The sequence below is a fragment of the Echinops telfairi genome, unplaced genomic scaffold (genome assembly GCF_000313985.2).
Source record: "Echinops telfairi isolate 266 unplaced genomic scaffold, ASM31398v2 ScPeMD7_7427;HRSCAF=8465, whole genome shotgun sequence".
In the NCBI taxonomy this organism is placed as follows: domain Eukaryota; kingdom Metazoa; phylum Chordata; class Mammalia; order Afrosoricida; family Tenrecidae; genus Echinops; species Echinops telfairi.
In genome coordinates this window covers 2,727,024-2,735,274 of record NW_022111327.1, presented here as the reverse complement: position 1 = coordinate 2,735,274, position 8,251 = coordinate 2,727,024, and positions in this window count along the sequence as shown.

Here is an 8,251-nt window from a genome sequence, read left to right as displayed (position 1 = left end):
TTACACATTCACTGACTCGGCTTTTCTCCTGCAGTCGGCGTCATTGTGTCTGTTTTATGAGATGGAGGAGGACTTTTTGGATTTGTATTGGACATATGGGTTCAGGGGCTAATGTTGGACTTGTGGTCTTGGGTAGCACTGGGTTTGGATGTTTTCTAGATGTGCACTTAACCTTTATATAAAACTCTCTCTTATACATGAGTTTCTGTGGATTGGTTTCTCTAAAGTACCCAGACTAACACAGGGGTTGCCCCTAATTGTTCAAGGTCTGCTCTCAGAATAATTAGGGGCAGTGCATGGTGGTCCAGGAGGATAAAAACTGAATTAGGGGAGTAGTTGGGGAGTGGGGTTAGTAGCTGCTCCAGAAGGGGAACTGGCCAGCTACTAACTAGGGCCTCAAAACTGGATAAAAAAACCAGAAAACCCAGAAATAAATACATCCACATACAGACAACTGATTTTTGACAATGGCCCCAAAATCATTAATTGGGAAGCAGATGCCCTCTTCAATAAATGGTGCTGGAAATTTTGGACATCCACCTGGAAAGAATGAAATGAGACCCATATCTAACCCCATGCACAGAAACAAACTCAAGGTGGATCAAAGAGTTGAATGTAAAACCCAAAGCTGCATGTATCCTGGTACAGATTAGAGCTCTGGACACATGGAATCCAGGACAGATACTCCCCCCCACACACACCCCCCCCGGAACAATAATGGGAGTAGCTATACCATTAGGGTAGGGGGAAGGTAGGGAGAGAATGGGGGAACCAATCAACAATGATCGACCTATAGCCACCACCACCCCCCCCAATCCAGAGTGTCGAACAACAGAATCATGAGTGAAGGGAGACAGCGGAAGGTGTAAGAAATGAAAATAACAATTTATACTTTATCAAGGGGCCATGAGGGTCAGAGGGTGGGGGAAGGAGGGAAAAAATGAGATGATACCAGGGGCTCAAGTAGAAAGAAAATGCTTTGAAAAGGATGGTGGCAATATGTACAAGTGCGCTTGACCCAATGGATGTATGGATTGCTATAAGATCTTCAATAGCCCCCAATAAAATGATTACAAAAATAAAAAACCCAACCCCAATCCCTGAAAGCTATCAGTGTCATTATTGAGAAAATTGGGACAAATCTAAGAGCCTTAGTGTAGATAATACAAGCGGGCTATCAGAAATAACAAAGAAAACACACTCCATGGAATATAAAATAGATGAATTGAACCTATAAGAAATAATATATGATAAAATAATAATAATTTATAAATTATCAGGGGGAGGGGGAGCAGGGAGGGAGGGGAAAATGAGCTGACACCAAGGGCTCAAGTGGAAAGTGGGTGTTGTGAGAATGATGAAGTCAACATATGTACTAATGTGCTGGACACAAATGACATATGTATAGATTGTGATGAGTGTACGAGCCCCTAATAAAATGATTATTTAATAAAAAAATAATAAAACACATAAAAGGATGGTGGTAACATATAAAAATGTGCTTGACACAATGGATATATGGATTGTTATAAAAGCTGTAAGAGCCCCCAATAAAATGATTAAAAAATTAAAACACACAGTGTACACCAAAGTCTTTATTAAAAGAGTAAAAAGAGAGCCCACAGATTGGGAAAAGATATTTAGTAATGGCATAACAGACAAAGGACTAATTACTGAGATCTAAAGAATGTTACAAGTTTACAAGAAAAAAAAACTAGTAGCCCTCAGAGAGTGGGCAAAAGACCTGAACAGATGATTCACAAAGGATAACACTTGCATGGCTAATAAAAACATGAGGAAATGCACCAGGTCATTAGCCATCAGGCATATGCAAGTCAAAACAACCATGAGATACTGCCAAACACCCATTCCTAGAGGCAAATTAAAAAAAACAACTTGAGAACAACAAATGTTGGAGAGGGTGTGGTGAGATAGGAACTTTTTTTTTAAAAACATTTTATTGAGGGCTGTTATAGCTCTTATCACAATCCATACATCAATTGTATCAAGCACATTTGTACATATGTTGCCATCATTATTTTCTAGACATTTATTTTCTATTGAGCTCTTGATGTCAGCTCCTCTTGACCTCCCCCCATGCCCTCGTGGCCCCTTGATAAATGATAAATTATTGTTGTTTTCATATCTTACACTGACCGCTGTCTCCCTTCCCCCATGGTTTCTGTTGTTCATACCCCTGAGGGTGCCGGGTGCAGTTATGTGTCATCATCGTGATCAGTTCCCCCTTCCTCCCCTTCTTCCTCCTGCCCTCCTGGTATCACTACTCTCATTCCTGTTCCTGGATTCTGTATGTCATGAGTTCTTATGTCTTATTCGTACCTGTGCACATGCTCCTGTCTAGCCTCCAGTGAAAGGCAGGACTGGGGTCATGATAGTGGGGGATGAGGAAGCCTCAAGGAACCAGAGGAGTATTGTGTGTTTCATTGGTGCTTTAGTACACCCTGATTGACTCATCCCTTCCCTGTGACACCTCTGTGAGGAGATGTCCCATTGTTTAAAAATGGGCTTTGGGTCCCTGCTCCAACCGACACCCCTCGTTCTCAACAATATGGTGGTTTTGTTTGTTTTGGGTCTTATGATACCTGTTACCCGGTCCCGGCAACACCTCATGATCACACAAGCTGGTGTGCTTCTTCCATATGGGCTTGTTGCCTCTCTGCTAGATGACCGCTTATTTAATTTCAAGCCTTTAAGACCACAGACACTATATCTTTTGATAGTTGGGCACCATCCGCTTTCTTCACCACATTTGCTTACGCACCCGTTTTGTCTTCAGCGATTGTGCTGGGAGGGTGAGCATCACAAAATGCCAGGTTGTCAGAACCAAGTGTTCTTCTGTTGAGGGAGGGCATTTACAAAGGCCTGAAGTGTGTCCACAACTTCAGTGTATTGTCATATAAATATATGTACATAGGCTACTGTGGAAGGTCATATAGTGATATCCAAAAGAAATGCCAAGTGAACTACCACATGACCCAGCAATACCATTACTGTGCAAATACCCCAAAGAAATAAGAAACAGATCACAAGCAGATGTCTGCACCCCCATGTTCATCACAGCACAGTTCATAAGAGCAAAAAGCTGGAGACGGCCTAAATTCCCATCAACAGAAGAGTCCTCTGCTGGTAGGCACAAGCAGCAGAATAGGCATAAGCCCAGGCTTGCAGGGCATCCAGTCTGTTGGTTGGGGACCAGACAGCCTCGTAAAGAGCCAGAACAGTGACAATGATCCACACTTCATCCACTCCATGTAAGTACAGTGTAGGTAACTTGGCCCAAGGGCACCTCAAGCTAGCTGGGGCTAAATGGGTTGGGGAGGGGAAAGATGCTATCTGCTGAATGGTAGCCATGTAGATCAGGTGTGAGGTCCCCCAGAGAAGGAGGCTGCCCTGTCAGAAGGCCTACTGGTGGGAGAGGCAGCGCAGGAGAGGGGAGAGGGAACGGTCAAGCTTGGGGGAAGACAGGTGCATGTTTCTTGAGGGGCGGGAAGGGAGGGCTGACCTCCAAGTTGGGGGAAGAGAGACTGAGGATGCTCTTGGGAACATTAGGTAGGGGGTGTACTTTAGTGGCATTCAGTGGGGGGACAGAATTGGCCTAAGGCATCTGGGGGTACCCTGTGAACACAGACCAGGGGCCATGGAACCCTGGGACACTGAATCCTGGAACTTTGGGCCACATGGCAGGCTCCACAGGCTGCAATGGTGAGACTCCATACGGGAACTCCACTAGGTGAACTGGACTCTACCTCAGACACTTGTAACCCAAAGACTTAAGCCAGAAAACACATGGTATCTGAGGAAGCAGAAGACAGCAGCAAGAGAGGTATACTGTTGGTTAGTGGACAAACAAGGTCTTGCTACATCAATGCCCTGTGTGCTTTATTAAGATACATACATATTATTCCAGTAATCCTGTGATGGCCATTCTGTTTTATTTTGCTTATGCTTGTTCATATTAGGGTGTATCTTAGAGGTGTATCGCCATTGCGGGTCACCCTCTTGAAGCTGTGTTATTTGTTTCTGTTTTTCGGTAAATGAAACCCAGGGACTTTGAGCCTATAGGGAAAGCAAATCAAACAAGGGTTTAGGAGGTGGGAGTGGTGGGGAGATAGAGGGTGGGGTAGATAAGAAGGAGATGATGTCCAGGAAGGTAAAGCATGTTTGAAGACTGATTATGGAAGCAATTGTACAATTCTGTTCAACGTGATTAAACTATGGAATGATATGATACATGTATTAACTCCCAAGTTACAACAAATTTTAAAAAAAGCATAGATCCAGGAATGGGTCTTGGGCTCACACTAAATCCTAGCTCTAACTTAAGAACAATTAGTTCTTACACTATGACCTGCTCAATACTCACTCTTAGGAAGAGAGCACAGAAGATACAGTCAGCCTTGCAAGCTGAAGCAGGGAACTGCTAAGGCAGCTGCACCCTGGTGCGACTATCACAAAGCAAGAGACCCGAGAACTAGAAAGGCGAGGCTCACCACCCATTTATCCCTCCGTCCTTCAATTAATCCCACATGTGTTTATCGGCCAGGTTGGCACAATAAAGTAACTCATCAACATTTATCAATTCTTTGTAATTTCAGACAAATTGTTAGAAAGTACTTCCTACTTAAAAAAAGAAAATGTTGTATCGCCTCTACTTTCTCCTTTAAAAATGTATGTAAAAGATGCCCTTAAGAAAAAGTTATTTGAAAAAAACCCCCACATGTTTAGTCCATCAGTATTTTAACCTAGATTTGGGATATCTTGGGAAGAACTCAATGAATCCACTCCAAAGCCTGGTTTCTGTTTTGTATTTAGCATAAGTTTGAGATTGGTATTATTTCTTATATCTATAGTTGTTGAATTTCACCTGCAACCATCTGAGTTTTAACTTTTCATTATGTGGAAGTGTCTATTTTTCAATTAGAAATGAACAATTTTAAACATTAGAATTGTTGGTTGTTGTTAGATGTTGTCAAGTTGACTCTGACTTAGAGTGACCTGGGGTACAGCAGAACAAAACACTGCCTGGTCCTGTGTCATCCTCGCGGGCATTGCTGTGCTTGAATTCACTGTTGCAGACACTGGTAATCCATCTGGTAGAGGGCTTTCTTTCTTCTCGCTGATGCTCTACTTCTCTTAGCCGACCCTTCCTGAGAACATGCCCATGATCAAATCGTGTTAAGTTATGGCAAGATGGTTTATTCTTCTTGAGTTACTTATGTGTTCCAAGGAATTTGTCTATTTTATCTGAGTCATCAGATTTATTGGCATGTACTTGTTAATATATTCTCTTTATCATTTACTGTTTAAAATATGTGTGGAAATGCTGCCTCTTTCATTAATTAGTCAAACTAAGCTTAAGAAATTCTATTTATATTTTCAAAAAGCCAAATCATTTTAGTTTATTGGAAATCTGATCTATTTTTATTCTTAGCTTTGCCATCTCTTTATATCTGTGCTCTGAGATTAGTTTAGTAGTCCTTTCCAAGCTTTCCTAAAGCATGCAATTAGATGACCCATTGTAAACTTCTTAGTCATTACTTTGTTTTTTTAAAAAAAAAACGATATAGATATTTTCTCTAGATATTATGAAATGTCATGCACTGTTATGAACTCAAGTATGTTGCCATTAGTATTATTCCTATTTCACAGATAAGGAAGCTAAATTGCAAAGAGGTTAAGAATTATATTAAATGTTTGTAGTTTATGCGCTACCAAGCTAATGGAAAGCATAAACAGTGCAACCATTTTACTATATTATTTACTTGCCAAACTGTAGAGACTCAATAATGATACTTGTTAACTGTCTCCTATTTCTCCACACTAAGAACCTGATGATTGCCTTTATTCGTTTTTGCTCAAGGCTTAATTTTGTTCTAGGCTGGTCCTTTTTTGTATGAAAAATAGGATGGTTTCTTCTTTTAGTAAAACCTCCAAAAAGAACAGTTCTTTTTTCTTCCACTTTGCTTCTTAACCCAAGAAAGAGTGTGTCATACTCAGCTCTGTCCTTTTAAACATCTCAGTGTGACAGAAACTGTTTTGTGTTTGTCAAGTCCTCATTGGCTTTACATGTATTTATGCATTTATTCATAGCTTCCCACAATTCTTAGATAACTATCACTAAACATCATTAAATATTGGCTGTGTGCAGGATTTTACTTTGCCTGGGAAACTCAATTCCCCAAATGTGACAGGTTCAAAATGATCTTTTTGTGGTCACTAGGGCACAGCGCACTTGTTAAAATGGGTTGTCTTTTCAGAAATAATTTTCATCCTTGCTGCCATCTTTATAGACATTAATCCAAATCCCAGGGCTGTTGTCTTTTTAATAATAGTTTTATTGTCATTAACATAACATATCATACACTTTAATAATTGCATCATATTAAGAAGAGTTGTGCAATCATCACCACAATCAATATCAGAACATTTTCTTCTCATACTGATACTCATTTTCTTCTCATACGCATCGTTGTTTGCTTCCCATTTCTTCCCAACCTCCCCTGCCATACCCCCGGTAATGATTAATCCAGTGACTGTTTCTACAGATCTACCTATCCTGGATTTCAGACACAGAAAATCATACAAAACACAAACAAGAAGCAAACAACAAACAAAATAAAACCACCAACAATGACTAGACAAAACAGAAAAACCTCAATCAAAAAGAAATGGAAAATATTAACAACTGAAACAACTTTAAAGCTAAGAAACAAAAATTTGTTTGCTCTTCATGGATTTCCTGCTTTTCAAGAATCCCTATCATCTGATTTCAACTTACCTTTTACTGATGCAGTTTATTTTTGAAAATAAAATTTGCTAGAAATAAAGCAGTGCTTTGTTTGCTTTTTTAGATAAATAGCATATCTACCTTTGAATAGTTTCTTTTTGCTTTGGCCCACCTTATTGCCATAGAAATGGATCACCTCGTTTTTCCTTAATAGTTTTATTGGCATATACTTCACATAGCATACAATTTAATCTTATAGTCATATGAAGCTTCAGTGCTGTGGAATGGAATAAGAGAAAATTAACAATTGTATATCATTAATATGCATCAAGAACGTTATCAGCTAAGAAAGTAGTTCATCTTAGGCATGTCGTCTCAGCAAGAGAATATAAGAATTTTCCTTTTGCAAACCAGACACGTGGGTATTAGAGTGCACATAATGCATCCAGTGACTTCAAACATCCAGTCATACAAACCTCATCTTCCTCTTACCCAACACCATGAAGGTTTGTCTTGGTTGTGCTTTTGAGAGGCCATTCTGTGACTGAAATTTGTCTTTCCTTCTTAAAAGCCTGGGTTTTTATTTGTTTTTCCATAAGCCATACTCCCTTAATCTCCCAGACCCTCCGTTTCAATTTCTAAATCTGTAAAAAGGTAAAGATGTTCTTAGGAAGATATCCAGCGCTGTGAAGATACAGAAAGAGAAGAGGAGGTGTGGGGAAAGCAAGGAAAACAGCAAGAGGAGGTGTCAGGATCTATGATATATAAAATTTAAATTACAAAGGAAAAAGATAATTACCAATGAATTTTACTAGGCTACTTTTTTTGTCATATGAAAAATTTAAAATCTCACAACAATTTTACTCCATGAATCACTAAATGTGACCCTACTTGAAGTTCTTCTCATTTTGTTACTTCCTAAGTAGCCACCTTATCCAAGGCACTGTTAAGCAATGGCATTTTTATAGACTAGTGATAAACTAGTGGGGGATCCCTAGTGCAGGGTCCAATACTTTAATTGCATTGTCTAGTAACTGTTTCCTAAACCAAGTTATGCCTTTGCTAACAGGTCTGATAAATGTCCCATCTGTTGTACTCTCACAGCGACAAGACAAAGGACTTAAAAGTGTGAACGAAGTACCTTTGAGGAGACACTGCATTCTGTATTATCACATATGCAAAAATATCACTAACCTTATATTGATTTTTTTTTAAAGAGAAGTCTTTTTTTAAAAAGATCATTTTATTGGGGGTTCTTACAGCTTATAACAATTCACACATCAATTGCGCACTTGTTGCCATTATTATTTTCAAAACATTTCTTACTACTGTAGCCCTTGGTATCTGCTCCTCAGTTTTTTAAGCAGCCATCTAGCTCAGAAGCAACAAAGCCCACATAGAAGAAGTATACCACTCTGTGTGATCACGAGGTGCCAAAGGGATCAGTTATCAAGCATCAAAGAACAAAAAATCATATCATTGTGTGCTCACCTCCATGATACA